The following is a 17,411-nucleotide window of genomic DNA, read 5'->3' as shown; positions in this document are numbered from 1 at the left end:
GGGCCGTAGAAGTCAACGCCCGAACCATAACATGCAAAAAAAATACAACAGTGTTACCATCATATGACAGGAATAATTGCAACCAGTTTGAAAGTGATGGCCAATTCTACTTTCCGGGCAACCTAGGCTTCACCCTCGGGCGTTGCTCCAACAGATTGAATAGTTAGGGACTTAGAAGTCAACGCCCGATGCATAAAATACAAAATAAATAGAACAGTTTTTCCATCGTGTAAAACGAATAATTGCTACCGGTGTGAAAGTTATGGTCATTTCTACGTTCCGGTCAACCTAGGCTTCACCATAGGGCGTTGTTCCACCAGATCGAATGGTTAGGGCCTTTGATGTCAACACCCGAAGCATAATATACAAAATAAATAGAACAGTTTTTCCATCGTATAAAACGAATAATTGCTACCGGTGTGAAAGTTATGGTCATTTCTACATTCCGAGCAACCTAGGCTTCACTCTAGGGCGTTGATCCAACAGATCGAATTGTTAGGGCCTAAGAAGTCAACGCCAGAAGCATAAGATACAATATAAATATAACAGTTTTTCCATCGTATAGAACGAATAATAGCAACCAGTGTGAAAGTTAAAGTCATTTCTACTTTCCGGGCAACCTAGGCTTCACCCTCGGGCGTTGCTCCAACAGATTGAATAGTTAGGGACTTAGAAGTCAACGCCCGATGCATAAAATACAAAATAAATAGATCAGTTTTTCCATCGTATAAAACGAATAATTGCAACCAGTATGAAAGTTAACGTCATTTCTACTTTCCGGGCAATCTAGGCTTCACCCTAGGGCGTTGCTCCAACAGATTGAATAGTTAGGGCCTTTGATGTCAACACCCGAAGCATAATATACAAAATAAATAGAACAGTTTTTCGATCGTATAAAACGAATAATTGCTACCGGTGTGAAAGTTATGGTCATTTCTACGTTCAGGGCAACCTAGGCTTCACCATAGGGCGTTGTTCCACCAGATGGAATAGTTAGGGCATAAGAAGTCAACGCCAGAAGCATAAAATGCAATATAAATACAACAGTTTTTCAATCGTATAAAACGAGTAATTGCAACCAGTATGAAAGTTAACGTCATTTCTACTTTCCGAGCAACCTAGGCTTCAACCCTATGGCGTTGCACCAACAGATTGAATAGTTAGGGCCGTAGAAGTCAACGCCCGAACCATAAAATGCAAAAAAAATACAACAGTGTTACCATCATATAACAGGAATAATTGCAACCAGTTTGAAAGTGATGGCCAACTCTACGTTCCGGGCAACCTAGGCTTCACTCTATTGCGTTGTTCCACCAGATCGAATAGTTAGGGGCTAAGAAGTCAACGCCAGAAGCATTAAATACAATATAAATGTAACAGTTTTTCCATCGTATTAAACGAATAATTGCACCCAGTGTGAAAGATATTGTCATTTCTACTTTCCGCGCAACGTAGGCTTCACCCTAGGGCGTTGCTCCAACAGATTGAATAGTTAGGACCTTAGAAGTCAATGCACGTAGCATAAAATGCAATAAAAATACAACAGTTTTTCCATCATTTAACAGGAATAATTGCAACCAGTTTGAAAGTGATGGCCATTTCTTCGTTCCGGGCATCCTAGGCTTCACTCTAGAGCGTTGCTCCACCAGATCGAATAGTTAGAGCCTTAGAAGTCAACGCCAGAAGCTTAAAATACAATATAAATAAAACAGTTTTTCCATCGTATAGAACGAATAATAGCAACCAGTGTGAAAGTTATGGTCATTTCTACGTTCCGGGCAACCTAGGCTTCACTCTATTGCGTTCCTCCTCCAGATCGAATAGTTAGTGCCTTAGAAGTCAACGTCAGAAGCATAAAATACAATATAAATACAACAGCCGTTACACCGTATAAAACGAATAATTGCAACCTGTGTGAAGGTTATGGTCATATCTACGTTCCGGGCAACCGAGGCTTCACTGTAGGGCGTTGCTCCACCAGATCGAAGTGTTAGGGCCTAAGAAGTCAACGCCCGAAGCATAGAATACGATATAAATACAACAGCTTTTTCATCGTATTAAATGAATAATTGCAAACAGTGTGAAAGTAGTGGTCATTTCTACGTTCCGAGCATCCTAGGCTTCACTCTAGGCCGGTGCTCCACCATATCGAATAGCTGCGGCCTTAGAAGCCTACGCCTGAAGCATAAAATACAATACAAATACAACAGCCTTTTCATCGTATAACAGGAATAATTTCAACAAGCGTGAAAGTAATGATCATTTCGGCGTTTCGGGCATCCTAGACTTAACTCTGAGGCATTGCTCCACCAGATCGAATAGTTGGGGCCTAAGAAGTCAACGCCAGAAGCATAAAATACAATATAAATATAACAGTTTTTCCATCGCTTAAAACGAATAATTTCAACCAGTGTGAATGTTATGGTCATTTCTACTTTCCGAGCAACCTAGGCTTCACCCTAGGGCGTTGCTCCAACAGATTGAATAGTTAGGGCCTTAGAAGTCAACGCCCGAACCATAAAATGCAAAAAAAATACAACAGTGTTACCATCATATGACAGGAATAATTGCAACCAGTTTGAAAGTGATGGCCAATTCTACGTTCCGGGCAACCTAGGCTTCACTCTATTGCGTTGCTCCACCAGATCGTATAGTTAGTGCCTTAGAAGTCGACGCCAGAAGCTTAAAATACATTATAAATACAACAGTTTTTCCATCGTATAAAACGAATAATTGCAACCAGTATGAAACTTATGGTCATTTGTACTTTCCGAGCAACCTAGGCTTCACCCTAGGGCGTTGCTCCAACAGATTGAATAGTTAGGGCCGTAGAAGTCAACGACCGAACCATAAAATGCAAAAAAAATACAACAGTGTTACCGTCATATAACAGGAATAATTGCAACCAGTTTGAAAGTGATGGCCAATTCTACGTTCCGGGCAACCTAGGCTTCACTCTATTGCGTTGTTCCACCAGATGGAATAGTTAGGGGCTAAGAAGTCAACGCCAGAAGCATTAAATACAATATAAATATAACAGTTTTTCCATCGTATTAAGCGAATAATTGCACCCAGTGTGAAAGTTATTGTCATTTCTACTTTCCGCGAAACGTAGGCTTCACCCTAGGGCGTTGCTCCATCAGATTGAATAGTTAGGACCTTAGAAGTCAATGCCCGTAGCATAAAATGCAATAAAAATACAACAGTTTTTCCATCATATAACAGGAATAATTGCAACCAGTGTGAAAGTGATGGTCATTTCTACGTTCCGGGCAACCTAGGCTTCACTCTATGGCGTTCTTCCACCACATCGAATAGCTGCTGCCTCAGAAGTCAACGCCTGAAGCATAAAATACAATAAAAATACAACAGTCTTTCCGTCCTATAACAGGAATAATTGCAACCCGTGTGAAAGTGATGGTCATTTGTACGTTCCAGGCAACCTAGGCTTCACTCTAGGGCGTTGTTCCACCAGATCGAATTGTTAGGGCCTAAGAAGTCAACGCCAGAAGCATAAAATACAATATAAGTACAACAGTTTTTCCATCGTATAAAATGAATAATTGCAAACATTGCGGAGGTAATGGTCATTCCACGTTCCAGGCAACCTAGGCGTCACTCTAGTGCGTTGCTCCACCACATCTAATAGCTACGGCCTTAGACGTCAAACACAGAAGCATAAAATACAATAAAGATGCAACAGCATTTCCATCGTATAAAACGAATGATTGCAACCAGTATGAGACTTATGGTCATTTCTACATTCCGAGCAACCTAGGCTTCACTCTAGGGCGTTGATCCAACAGATCGAATTGTTAGGGCCTAAGAAGTCAACGCCAGAAGCATAAGATACAATATAAATATAACAGTTTTTCCATCGTATAGAACGAATAATAGCAACCAGTGTGAAAGTTAAAGTCATTTCTACTTTCCGGGCAACCTAGGCTTCACCCTCGGGCGTTGCTCCAACAGATTGAATAGTTAGGGACTTAGAAGTCAACGCCCGATGCATAAAATAGAAAATAAATAGAACAGTTTTTCCATCGTGTAAAACGAATAATTGCTACCGGTGTGAAAGTTATGGTCATTTCTACGTTCCGGTCAACCTAGGCTTCACCATAGGGCGTTGTTCCACCAGATCGAATAGTTAGGGCCTAAGAAGTGAACGCCAGAAGCATAAAATACAATATAAATACAACAGTTTTTCCACCATATAAAACGAATAATTGCAACCAGTATGAAAGCTATGGTCATTTCTAGTTTACGGGCAACCTAGGCTACACCCTAGGGCGTTGCTCCACCAGATCGAGTAGTTAGTGCCTTAGAAGCCTACGCCCGAAGCATTAAATACAAAATAAATACAACAGTTTTTCCATTGTATAAAACGAATAATTGCTACCAGTGTAAAGTTATGGTCATTTCTACGTTCCGGGCAACCTAGGCTTCACTCTAGGGCGTTGTTCCACCAGATCGAACAGTTAGGGCCTAAGAAGTCAACACCCGAAGCACAAAACACAATATAAATATAACAGTTTTTCCATCGTTTAAAACGAATAATTTCAACCAGTGTGAATGTTATGGTCATTTCTACATTCCGAGCAACCTAGGCTTCACTCTAGGGCGTTGATCCACCACATAGAATAGTGAGGGCCTTAGAAGTCAACGCCAGAAGCATAAAATTCAATAAAAATGCAACAGTTTTTCCATCGTATAACAGGAATAACTGCAAACAGTATGAAAGTACTGGTCATATCTACGTTCCGGGTAACCTAGGCTCCACTCTAGGGCGTTGCTCCACCAGATCGAACAGCTAGGGCCTAAGAAGGCAACACCAGATGCATAAAATACAATATAAATATAACAGTTTTTCCATCGTATAAAACGAATAATTGCAACCAGTATGAAAGTTAACGTCATTTCTACTTTCCGGACAACCTAGGCTTCACCCTAGGGCGTTGCTCCAACAGATTGAATAGTTAGGGCCTTTGATGTCAACACCCGAAGCATAATATACAAAATAAATAGAGCAGTTTTTCCATCGTATAAAACGAATAATTGCTACCGGTGTGAAAGTTATGGTCATTTCTACGTTCCGGGCAACCTAGGCTTCACCATAGGGCGTTGTTCCACCAGATGGAATAGTTAGGGCATAAGAAGTCAACGCCAGAAGCATAAAATGCAATATAAATACAACAGTTTTTCAATCGTATAAAACGAGTAATTGCAACCAGTATGAAAGTTAACGTCATTTCTACTTTCCGGGCAACCTAGGCTACACCCTAGGGCGTTGCTCCACCAGGTCGAATAGTTAGTGCCGTAGAAGTCAACGCCAGAAGCATAAAATACAATAAAAATACAACAGTTTTTCCATCGTATAAAACGAATAATTGCAACCAGTATGAAACTTATGGTCATTTCTACTTTCCGAGCAACCTAGGCTTCAACCCTATGGCGTTGCACCAACAGATTGAATAGTTAGGGCCTTAGAAGTCAACGCCCGAGGCGCAAAATGCAATAAAATACAACAGTGTTTCCATCATATAACAGGAATAATTGCAACCACTTTGAAAGTGATGGCCAATTATACGTTCCGGGCAACCTAGGCTTCACTCTATTGCGTTGCTCCACCAGATCGTATAGTTAGTGCCTTAGAAGTCGACGCCAGAAGCTTAAAATACATTATAAATACAACAGTTTTTCCATCGTATTAAACGAACAATTGCACCCAGTGTGAAAGTTATTGTCATTTCTACTTTCCGCGCAACGTAGGCTTCACCCTAGGGCGTTGCTCCAACAGATTGAATAGTTAGGACCTTAGAAGTCAATGCCCGAGCATAAAATGCAATAAAAATACAACAGTTTTTCCATCATTTAACAGGAATAATTGCAACCAGTTTGAAAGTGATGGTCATTTCTTCCTTCCGGGCAACCTAGGCTTCACTCTAGGGCGTTGCTCCACCAGATCGAATAGTTAGGGCCTTAGAAGTCAACGCCAGAAGCATAAAATACAATAAAGATGCAACAGATTTTCCATCGTATAACAGGAATAATTGCAACCAGTGTGAAAGTAAAGGTCATTTCTACGTTCCGGGCAACCTATGTTTCACTCTAGGGCGTTGCTCCACCAGATCGAGTAGTTAGGGCCTTAGAAGTCCACGGCCGAAGCATAAAATACAAAATAAATAGAACAGTTTTTCCATTGTAAAAAGCGAATAATTGCTGCCAGTGTGAAATTTATGTTTGTTTCTACGTTCCGGGCGACCTAGGCTTAACTGTAGGGTGTTGCTCCAACAGATCGATTAGGTAGGGCTTAAGAAGACAACGCCAGAAGCTTAAAATACAATATAAATATAACAGGTTTTCCATCCTATAAAACGAATAATAGCAACCAGTGTGAATGTTATTGTTATTTCTCCGTTCCAGGCAACCTAGGCTTCACTCTAGTGCGTTGCACCACCAGATCGAATAGTTATGGGCTTAGAAGTCAACGCCCGAAGCATAAAATACAAAATAAATAGAACATCTTTTCCATCGTATAAAATGAATAATTGCAAACAGTGTGAAAGTAATGGTCATTTCTACGTTCCGAGCACCCTAGGCGTCACTCTAGGGCGATGCTCCACCACATCTAATAGCTACGGCCTTAGACGTCAACGCCAGATGGATAAAATACAATATAAGTACAACAGTGTTTCCATCGTATAAAATGAATAATTGCAAACATTGTGAAAGTAATGGTCATTTCTACGTTTCCGGCAAACTAGGCTTCACTCTAGGGCGTTGCTCCACCAGATCGAATAGTTAGGTCCTTAGAAGTCAACGCCAGGAGCATAAAATACGATATAAATACAACAGCTTTTCCATCGTATAAAAGGAATAATTGCAAACAGTGTGAAAGTAATGGTCATTTCTACGATCCGGGCAACCTAGGCTTCACTCTACGGCGTTGTTCCACCAGATCGAATAGTTAGGGCCTAAGAAGTCAACGCCAGAAGCATAAAATACAATATAAATATAACAGTTTTTCCATCGTATAAAACGAACAATAGCAGCCAGTGTGAAAGTTATGGTCATTTCAACGTACCGGGCAACCTAGGCTTCACTCCAGGGCGTTGCTCCACCTAACCGAAGAGTTAGGGCCTTAGAAGTCAACGCCCGAAGCATAAAATACAAAATAAATAGAACAGTTTTTCCATCGTATAAAACGAATAATTGGTACCAGTGTGAAAGTTATGGTCATTTTTACTTTCCGGGCAACCTAGGCTTCACCCTAGGGCGTTGCTCCTACAGATTGAATAGGTAGGGCGTTAGAAGTCAATGCCCGAAGCATAAAATGCAATAAAAATACAACAGTTTTTCCATCGTATAGCAGGAATAATTTGCAACCAGTGTGATAGTAGTGGTCATTTCTGCGTTCCGGGCAACCTAGGTTTCACTCCAGGGCGTTGCTCCACCAGATCGAATAGTTACGGCCTAAGAAGTCAACGCCAGAAGCATAGAATACGATAAAGATGCAACAGTTTTTCCATCGTATAAAACGAATAATTGCAACCAGTGTGAAAGTTATGGTCATTTCTACATTCCGAGCAACCTAGGCTTCACTCTAGGGCGTTGTTCCACGAGATCGAATAGTTAGGGCCTAAGAAGTCAACACCAGAAGAATAAAATACAAAATAAACACAACAGCCTTTACACCGTATAAAACGAGTAATTGCAACCTGTGTGAAGGTTATGGTCATATCCACGTTCCGGGCAACCTATGCTTCACAGTAGGGCGTTGCTCCACCAGATCGAAATGTTAGGGCCTAAGAAGTCAACGCCAGAAGGATAAAATACAACATAAATACAACAGTTTTTCCATCGAATAAAATGTATAATTGCAAACATTGCGAAAGTAATGGTCATTTCTACGTTCCGGGCAACCTAGGCGTCACTCTAGTGCGTTGCTCCACCACATCTAATAGCTACGGCCTTAGACGTCAACGACAGAAGCATAAAATACAATATAAATACAACAGTTTTTCCATCATATAAAACGAATAATTGCAACCAGTATGAAAGCTATGGTCATTTCTACCTTACGGGCAACCTAGGCTACACCCTAGGGTGTTGCTCCTACAGATTGAATAGTTAGGGCCTTAGAAGTCAATGCCCGAAGCATAAAATGCAATAAAAATACAACAGTTTTCCCATCATATAACAGGAATATTTGCAACCAGTTTGAAAGTGATGGTAATTGCTATGTTCCGCACAACTTAGGCATCACTCTAGGGCGTTGCTCCACCAGATCGAATAACTAGTGCCTTAGAAGTCAACGCAAGAAGCATAAAATACAATATAAATACAACAGTTTTTCCATCGCATAAAACGAATAATTGCAACCAGTATGACAGTTATGGTCATTTCTACTTTCCGGGCAACCTAGGCTTCACCCTAGGGCGTTGCTTCAACAGATTGAATATTGAGGGCCTTAGAAGTCAACGCCCGAAGCATAAAATACAAAATAAATAGAACAGTTTTTCCATCGTATAAAACGAATAATTGCTACCGGTGTGACAGTTATGGTCATTTCTACGTTCCGGGCAACCTAGGCTTCACCCTAGGGCGTTGTTCCACCAGATCGAATAGTTAGGGCCTAAGAAGTCTACGCCCGAATCATAAAATACAATAAATATACAAGAGTTTTTCCATCGTATAACAGGAATAACTGCAAACAGTGTGAAAGTACTGGTCATTTCTACGTTCCGGGCAACCTAGGCTTCACCCTAGGGCGTTGTTCCACCAGATGGAATAGTTAGGGCATAAGAAGGCAACTCCAGAAGCATAAAATACAATATAAATATAACAGTTTTTCCATCGTATAAAACGAATAATAGCAACCAGTGTGAAAGTTATGGTCATTTCTACGTTCCGGGCAACCTAGGCTTCATCACAGGGCGTTGCTCCACCAGATCGAATAGTTAGGGCCTTAGAAGTCAACGCCAGAAGCATAAAATACAATAAAGATGCAACAGCTTTTCCATCGGATTAAACGAATAATTTCAACTAGTGTGAATGTTATTGTCATTTCTACATTCCGAGCAACCTAGGCTTCACTCTAGGGCGCTGATCCAACAGATTGAATAGTTAGGGACTTAGAAGTCAACGCCAGAAGCATAAAATTCAATAAAAATGCAACAGCTTTCCATCGTATAACAGGAATAACTGCAAACAATGTGAAAGTACTGGTCATTTCTATGTTCCGGGTAACCTAGGCTCCACTCTAGGGCGTTGCTCCACCAGATCGAACAGCTAGGGCCTAAGAAGGCAACGCCAGATGCATAAAATACAATATAAATATAACAGTTTTTCCATCGTATAAAACGAATAATTGCAACCAGTATGAAAGTTAACGTCATTTCTACTTTCCGGGCAAGATAGGCTTCACCCTAGGGCGTTGCTCCAACAGATTGAATAGTTAGGGCCTTAGAAGTCAACACCCGAAGCATAATATACAAAATAAATAGAACTGTTTTTCCATCGTATAAAACGAATAATTGCTACCGGTGTGAAAGTTATGGTCATTTCTACGTTCCGGGCAACCTAGGCTTCACCATAGGGCGTTGTTCCACCAGATGGAATAGTTAGGGCATAAGAAGTCAACGCCAGAAGCATAAAATACAATATAAATACAACAGTTTTTCAATCGTATCAAACGAGTAATTGCAACCAGTATGAAAGTGATGGTCATTTCTACGTTCCGGGCAACCTAGGCTTCACTCTAGGGCATTGCTCCACCAGATCGAATAGTTAGGGCCTTAGAAGTCAACGCCAGAAGCATAAAATGCAATAAAAATACAACACTTTTTCTATCGTATAAAAGGATTAATTGCAACCAGTTTGAAAGTGATGGTCATTTCTACGTTCCGGGCAACCTAGGCTTCACTCAAGGGCGTTGCTCCACCAGATCGAATAGTTAGGGCCTTAGAAGTCAACGCCAGAAGCATAAAATACAATAAAGATGCAACAGCTTTTCCATCGTATTAAACGAATAATTTCAACTAGTGTGAATGTTATTGTCATTTCTACATTCCGAGCAACCTAGGCTTCACTCTAGGGCGTTGATCCAACAGATTGAATAGTTAGGGACTTAGAAGTCAGCGCCCGAAGCATAAAATACAATATAAATATAACAGTTTTTCCATCGTTTAAAACGAATAATTTCAACCAGTGTGAATGTTATGGTCATTTCTACATTCCGAGCAACCCAGGCTTCACTCTAGGGCGTTGATCCACCACATAGAATAGTGAGGGCCTTAGAAGTCAACGCCAGAAGCATAAAATTCAATAAAAATGCAACAGTTTTTCCATCGTATAACAGGAATAACTGCAAACAGTGTGAAAGTACTGGTCATTTCTACTTTCCGGGCAACCTAGGCTTCACCCTAGGGCGTTGCTTCAACAGATTGAATATTTAGGGCCTTAGAAGTCAACGCCCGAAGCATAAAATACAAAATAAATAGAACAGTTTTTCCATCGTATAAAACGAATAATTGCTACCGTTGTGAAAGTTATGGTCATTTCTACGTTCCGGGCAACCTAGGCTTCACCCTAGGGCGTTGTTCCACCAGATCGAATAGTTAGGGCCTAAGAAGTCTACGCCCGAATCATAAAATACAATAAATATACAAGAGTTTTTCCATCGTATAACAGGAATAACTGCAAACAGTGTGAAAGTACTGGTCATTTCTACGTTCCGGGCAACCTAGGCTTCACCCTAGGGCGTTGTTCCACCAGATGGAATAGTTAGGGCATAAGAAGGCAACTCCAGAAGCATAAAATACAATATAAATATAACAGTTTTTCCATCGTATAAAACGAATAATAGCAACCAGTGTGAAAGTTATGGTCATTTCTACGTTCCGGGCAACCTAGGCTTCACTCTAGGGCGTTGTTCCACCAGATCGAACAGTTAGGGCCTAAGAAGTCAACACCCGAAGCACAAAACACAATATAAATATAACAGTTTTTCCATCGTTTAAAACGAATAATTTCAACCAGTGTGAATGTTATGGTCATTTCTACATTCCGAGCAACCTAGGCTTCACTCTAGGGCGTTGATCCACCACATAGAATAGTGAGGGCCTTAGAAGTCAACGCCAGAAGCATAAAATTCAATAAAAATGCAACAGTTTTTCCATCGTATAACAGGAATAACTGCAAACAGTGTGAAAGTACTGGTCATATCTACGTTCCGGGTAACCTAGGCTCCACTCTAGGGCGTTGCTCCACCAGATCGAACAGCTAGGGTCTAAGAAGGCAACGCCAGATGCATAAAATACAATATAAATATAACAGTTTTTCCATCGTATAAAACGAATAATTGCAACCAGTATGAAAGTTAACGTCATTTCTACTTTCCGGACAACCTAGGCTTCACCCTAGGGCGTTGCTCCAACAGATTGAATAGTTAGGGCCTTTGATGTCAACACCCGAAGCATAATATACAAAATAAATAGAGCAGTTTTTCCATCGTATAAAACGAATAATTGCTACCGGTGTGAAAGTTATGGTCATTTCTACGTTCCGGGCAACCTAGGCTTCACCATAGGGCGTTGTTCCACCAGATGGAATAGTTAGGGCATAAGAAGTCAACGCCAGAAGCATAAAATGCAATATAAATACAACAGTTTTTCAATCGTATAAAACGAGTAATTGCAACCAGTATGAAAGTTAACGTCATTTCTACTTTCCGGGCAACCTAGGCTACACCCTAGGGCGTTGCTCCACCAGGTCGAATAGTTAGTGCCTTAGAAGTCAACGCCAGAAGCATAAAATACAATAAAAATACAACAGTTTTTCCATCGTATAAAACGAATAATTGCAACCAGTATGAAACTTATGGTCATTTCTACATTCCGAGCAACCTAGGCTTCAACCCTATGGCGTTGCACCAACAGATTGAATAGTTAGGGCCTTAGAAGTCAACGACCGAGGCGCAAAATGCAATAAAATACAACAGTGTTTCCATCATATAACAGGAATAATTGCAACCACTTTGAAAGTGATGGCCAATTATACGTTCCGGGCAACCTAGGCTTCACTCTAGGGCGTTGCTCCACCAGATCGAGTAGTTAGGGCCTTAGAAGTCCACGGCCGAAGCATAAAATACAATATAAATATAACAGTTTTTCCATCGTTTAAAACGAATAATTTCAACCAGTGTGAATGTTATGGTCATTTCTACATTCCGAGCAACCTAGGCTTCACTCTAGGGCGTTGATCCACCACATAGAATAGTGAGGGCCTTAGAAGTCAACGCCAGAAGCATAAAATTCAATAAAAATGCAACAGTTTTTCCATCGTATAACAGGAATAACTGCAAACAATGTGAAAGTACTGGTCATTTCTATGTTCCGGGTAACCTAGGCTCCACTCTAGGGCGTTGCTCCACCAGATCGAACAGCTAGGGCCTAAGAAGGCAACGCCAGATGCATAAAATACAATATAAATATAACAGTTTTTCCATCGTATAAAACGAATAATTGCAACCAGTATGAAAGTTAACGTCATTTCTACTTTCCGGGCAAGATAGGCTTCACCCTAGGGCGTTGCTCCAACAGATTGAATAGTTAGGGCCTTAGAAGTCAACACCCGAAGCATAATATACAAAATAAATAGAACTGTTTTTCCATCGTATAAAACGAATAATTGCTACCGGTGTGAAAGTTATGGTCATTTCTACGTTCCGGGCAACCTAGGCTTCACCATAGGGCGTTGTTCCACCAGATGGAATAGTTAGGGCATAAGAAGTCAACGCCAGAAGCATAAAATACAATATAAATACAACAGTTTTTCCATCGCATAAAACGAATAATTGCAACCAGTATGACAGTTATGGTCATTTCTACTTTCCGGGCAACCTAGGCTTCACCCTAGGGCGTTGCTTCAACAGATTGAATATTGAGGGCCTTAGAAGTCAACGCCCGAAGCATAAAATACAAAATAAATAGAACAGTTTTTCCATCGTATAAAACGAATAATTGCTACCGGTGTGACAGTTATGGTCATTTCTACGTTCCGGGCAACCTAGGCTTCACCCTAGGGCGTTGTTCCACCAGATCGAATAGTTAGGGCCTAAGAAGTCTACGCCCGAATCATAAAATACAATAAATATACAAGAGTTTTTCCATCGTATAACAGGAATAACTGCAAACAGTGTGAAAGTACTGGTCATTTCTACGTTCCGGGCAACCTAGGCTTCACCCTAGGGCGTTGTTCCACCAGATGGAATAGTTAGGGCATAAGAAGGCAACTCCAGAAGCATAAAATACAATATAAATATAACAGTTTTTCCATCGTATAAAACGAATAATAGCAACCAGTGTGAAAGTTATGGTCATTTCTACGTTCCGGGCAACCTAGGCTTCATCACAGGGCGTTGCTCCACCAGATCGAATAGTTAGGGCCTTAGAAGTCAACGCCAGAAGCATAAAATACAATAAAGATGCAACAGCTTTTCCATCGGATTAAACGAATAATTTCAACTAGTGTGAATGTTATTGTCATTTCTACATTCCGAGCAACCTAGGCTTCACTCTAGGGCGCTGATCCAACAGATTGAATAGTTAGGGACTTAGAAGTCAACGCCAGAAGCATAAAATTCAATAAAAATGCAACAGCTTTCCATCGTATAACAGGAATAACTGCAAACAATGTGAAAGTACTGGTCATTTCTATGTTCCGGGTAACCTAGGCTCCACTCTAGGGCGTTGCTCCACCAGATCGAACAGCTAGGGCCTAAGAAGGCAACGCCAGATGCATAAAATACAATATAAATATAACAGTTTTTCCATCGTATAAAACGAATAATTGCAACCAGTATGAAAGTTAACGTCATTTCTACTTTCCGGGCAAGATAGGCTTCACCCTAGGGCGTTGCTCCAACAGATTGAATAGTTAGGGCCTTAGAAGTCAACACCCGAAGCATAATATACAAAATAAATAGAACTGTTTTTCCATCGTATAAAACGAATAATTGCTACCGGTGTGAAAGTTATGGTCATTTCTACGTTCCGGGCAACCTAGGCTTCACCATAGGGCGTTGTTCCACCAGATGGAATAGTTAGGGCATAAGAAGTCAACGCCAGAAGCATAAAATACAATATAAATACAACAGTTTTTCAATCGTATCAAACGAGTAATTGCAACCAGTATGAAAGTGATGGTCATTTCTACGTTCCGGGCAACCTAGGCTTCACTCTAGGGCATTGCTCCACCAGATCGAATAGTTAGGGCCTTAGAAGTCAACGCCAGAAGCATAAAATGCAATAAAAATACAACACTTTTTCTATCGTATAAAAGGATTAATTGCAACCAGTTTGAAAGTGATGGTCATTTCTACGTTCCGGGCAACCTAGGCTTCACTCAAGGGCGTTGCTCCACCAGATCGAATAGTTAGGGCCTTAGAAGTCAACGCCAGAAGCATAAAATACAATAAAGATGCAACAGCTTTTCCATCGTATTAAACGAATAATTTCAACTAGTGTGAATGTTATTGTCATTTCTACATTCCGAGCAACCTAGGCTTCACTCTAGGGCGTTGATCCAACAGATTGAATAGTTAGGGACTTAGAAGTCAGCGCCCGAAGCATAAAATACAATATGAATATAACAGTTTTTCCATCGTTTAAAACGAATAATTTCAACCAGTGTGAATGTTATGGTCATTTCTACATTCCGAGCAACCCAGGCTTCACTCTAGGGCGTTGATCCACCACATAGAATAGTGAGGGCCTTAGAAGTCAACGCCAGAAGCATAAAATTCAATAAAAATGCAACAGTTTTTCCATCGTATAACAGGAATAACTGCAAACAGTGTGAAAGTACTGGTCATTTCTACTTTCCGGGCAACCTAGGCTTCACCCTAGGGCGTTGCTTCAACAGATTGAATATTTAGGGCCTTAGAAGTCAACGCCCGAAGCATAAAATACAAAATAAATAGAACAGTTTTTCCATCGTATAAAACGAATAATTGCTACCGTTGTGAAAGTTATGGTCATTTCTACGTTCCGGGCAACCTAGGCTTCACCCTAGGGCGTTGTTCCACCAGATCGAATAGTTAGGGCCTAAGAAGTCTACGCCCGAATCATAAAATACAATAAATATACAAGAGTTTTTCCATCGTATAACAGGAATAACTGCAAACAGTGTGAAAGTACTGGTCATTTCTACGTTCCGGGCAACCTAGGCTTCACCCTAGGGCGTTGTTCCACCAGATGGAATAGTTAGGGCATAAGAAGGCAACTCCAGAAGCATAAAATACAATATAAATATAACAGTTTTTCCATCGTATAAAACGAATAATAGCAACCAGTGTGAAAGTTATGGTCATTTCTACGTTCCGGGCAACCTAGGCTTCACTCTAGGGCGTTGTTCCACCAGATCGAACAGTTAGGGCCTAAGAAGTCAACACCCGAAGCACAAAACACAATATAAATATAACAGTTTTTCCATCGTTTAAAACGAATAATTTCAACCAGTGTGAATGTTATGGTCATTTCTACATTCCGAGCAACCTAGGCTTCACTCTAGGGCGTTGATCCACCACATAGAATAGTGAGGGCCTTAGAAGTCAACGCCAGAAGCATAAAATTCAATAAAAATGCAACAGTTTTTCCATCGTATAACAGGAATAACTGCAAACAGTGTGAAAGTACTGGTCATATCTACGTTCCGGGTAACCTAGGCTCCACTCTAGGGCGTTGCTCCACCAGATCGAACAGCTAGGGTCTAAGAAGGCAACGCCAGATGCATAAAATACAATATAAATATAACAGTTTTTCCATCGTATAAAACGAATAATTGCAACCAGTATGAAAGTTAACGTCATTTCTACTTTCCGGACAACCTAGGCTTCACCCTAGGGCGTTGCTCCAACAGATTGAATAGTTAGGGCCTTTGATGTCAACACCCGAAGCATAATATACAAAATAAATAGAGCAGTTTTTCCATCGTATAAAACGAATAATTGCTACCGGTGTGAAAGTTATGGTCATTTCTACGTTCCGGGCAACCTAGGCTTCACCATAGGGCGTTGTTCCACCAGATGGAATAGTTAGGGCATAAGAAGTCAACGCCAGAAGCATAAAATGCAATATAAATACAACAGTTTTTCAATCGTATAAAACGAGTAATTGCAACCAGTATGAAAGTTAACGTCATTTCTACTTTCCGGGCAACCTAGGCTACACCCTAGGGCGTTGCTCCACCAGGTCGAATAGTTAGTGCCTTAGAAGTCAACGCCAGAAGCATAAAATACAATAAAAATACAACAGTTTTTCCATCGTATAAAACGAATAATTGCAACCAGTATGAAACTTATGGTCATTTCTACATTCCGAGCAACCTAGGCTTCAACCCTATGGCGTTGCACCAACAGATTGAATAGTTAGGGCCTTAGAAGTCAACGACCGAGGCGCAAAATGCAATAAAATACAACAGTGTTTCCATCATATAACAGGAATAATTGCAACCACTTTGAAAGTGATGGCCAATTATACGTTCCGGGCAACCTAGGCTTCACTCTAGGGCGTTGCTCCACCAGATCGAGTAGTTAGGGCCTTAGAAGTCCACGGCCGAAGCATAAAATACAATATAAATATAACAGTTTTTCCATCGTTTAAAACGAATAATTTCAACCAGTGTGAATGTTATGGTCATTTCTACATTCCGAGCAACCTAGGCTTCACTCTAGGGCGTTGATCCACCACATAGAATAGTGAGGGCCTTAGAAGTCAACGCCAGAAGCATAAAATTCAATAAAAATGCAACAGTTTTTCCATCGTATAACAGGAATAACTGCAAACAATGTGAAAGTACTGGTCATTTCTATGTTCCGGGTAACCTAGGCTCCACTCTAGGGCGTTGCTCCACCAGATCGAACAGCTAGGGCCTAAGAAGGCAACGCCAGATGCATAAAATACAATATAAATATAACAGTTTTTCCATCGTATAAAACGAATAATTGCAACCAGTATGAAAGTTAACGTCATTTCTACTTTCCGGGCAAGATAGGCTTCACCCTAGGGCGTTGCTCCAACAGATTGAATAGTTAGGGCCTTAGAAGTCAACACCCGAAGCATAATATACAAAATAAATAGAACTGTTTTTCCATCGTATAAAACGAATAATTGCTACCGGTGTGAAAGTTATGGTCATTTCTACGTTCCGGGCAACCTAGGCTTCACCATAGGGCGTTGTTCCACCAGATGGAATAGTTAGGGCATAAGAAGTCAACGCCAGAAGCATAAAATACAATATAAATACAACAGTTTTTCAATCGTATCAAACGAGTAATTGCAACCAGTATGAAAGTGATGGTCATTTCTACGTTCCGGGCAACCTAGGCTTCACTCTAGGGCATTGCTCCA

The sequence above is a fragment of the Calliopsis andreniformis genome, unplaced genomic scaffold (genome assembly GCF_051401765.1).
Source record: "Calliopsis andreniformis isolate RMS-2024a unplaced genomic scaffold, iyCalAndr_principal scaffold0018, whole genome shotgun sequence".
NCBI lineage: Eukaryota > Metazoa > Arthropoda > Insecta > Hymenoptera > Andrenidae > Calliopsis > Calliopsis andreniformis.
Note: the sequence above shows the minus strand (reverse complement) of the source record.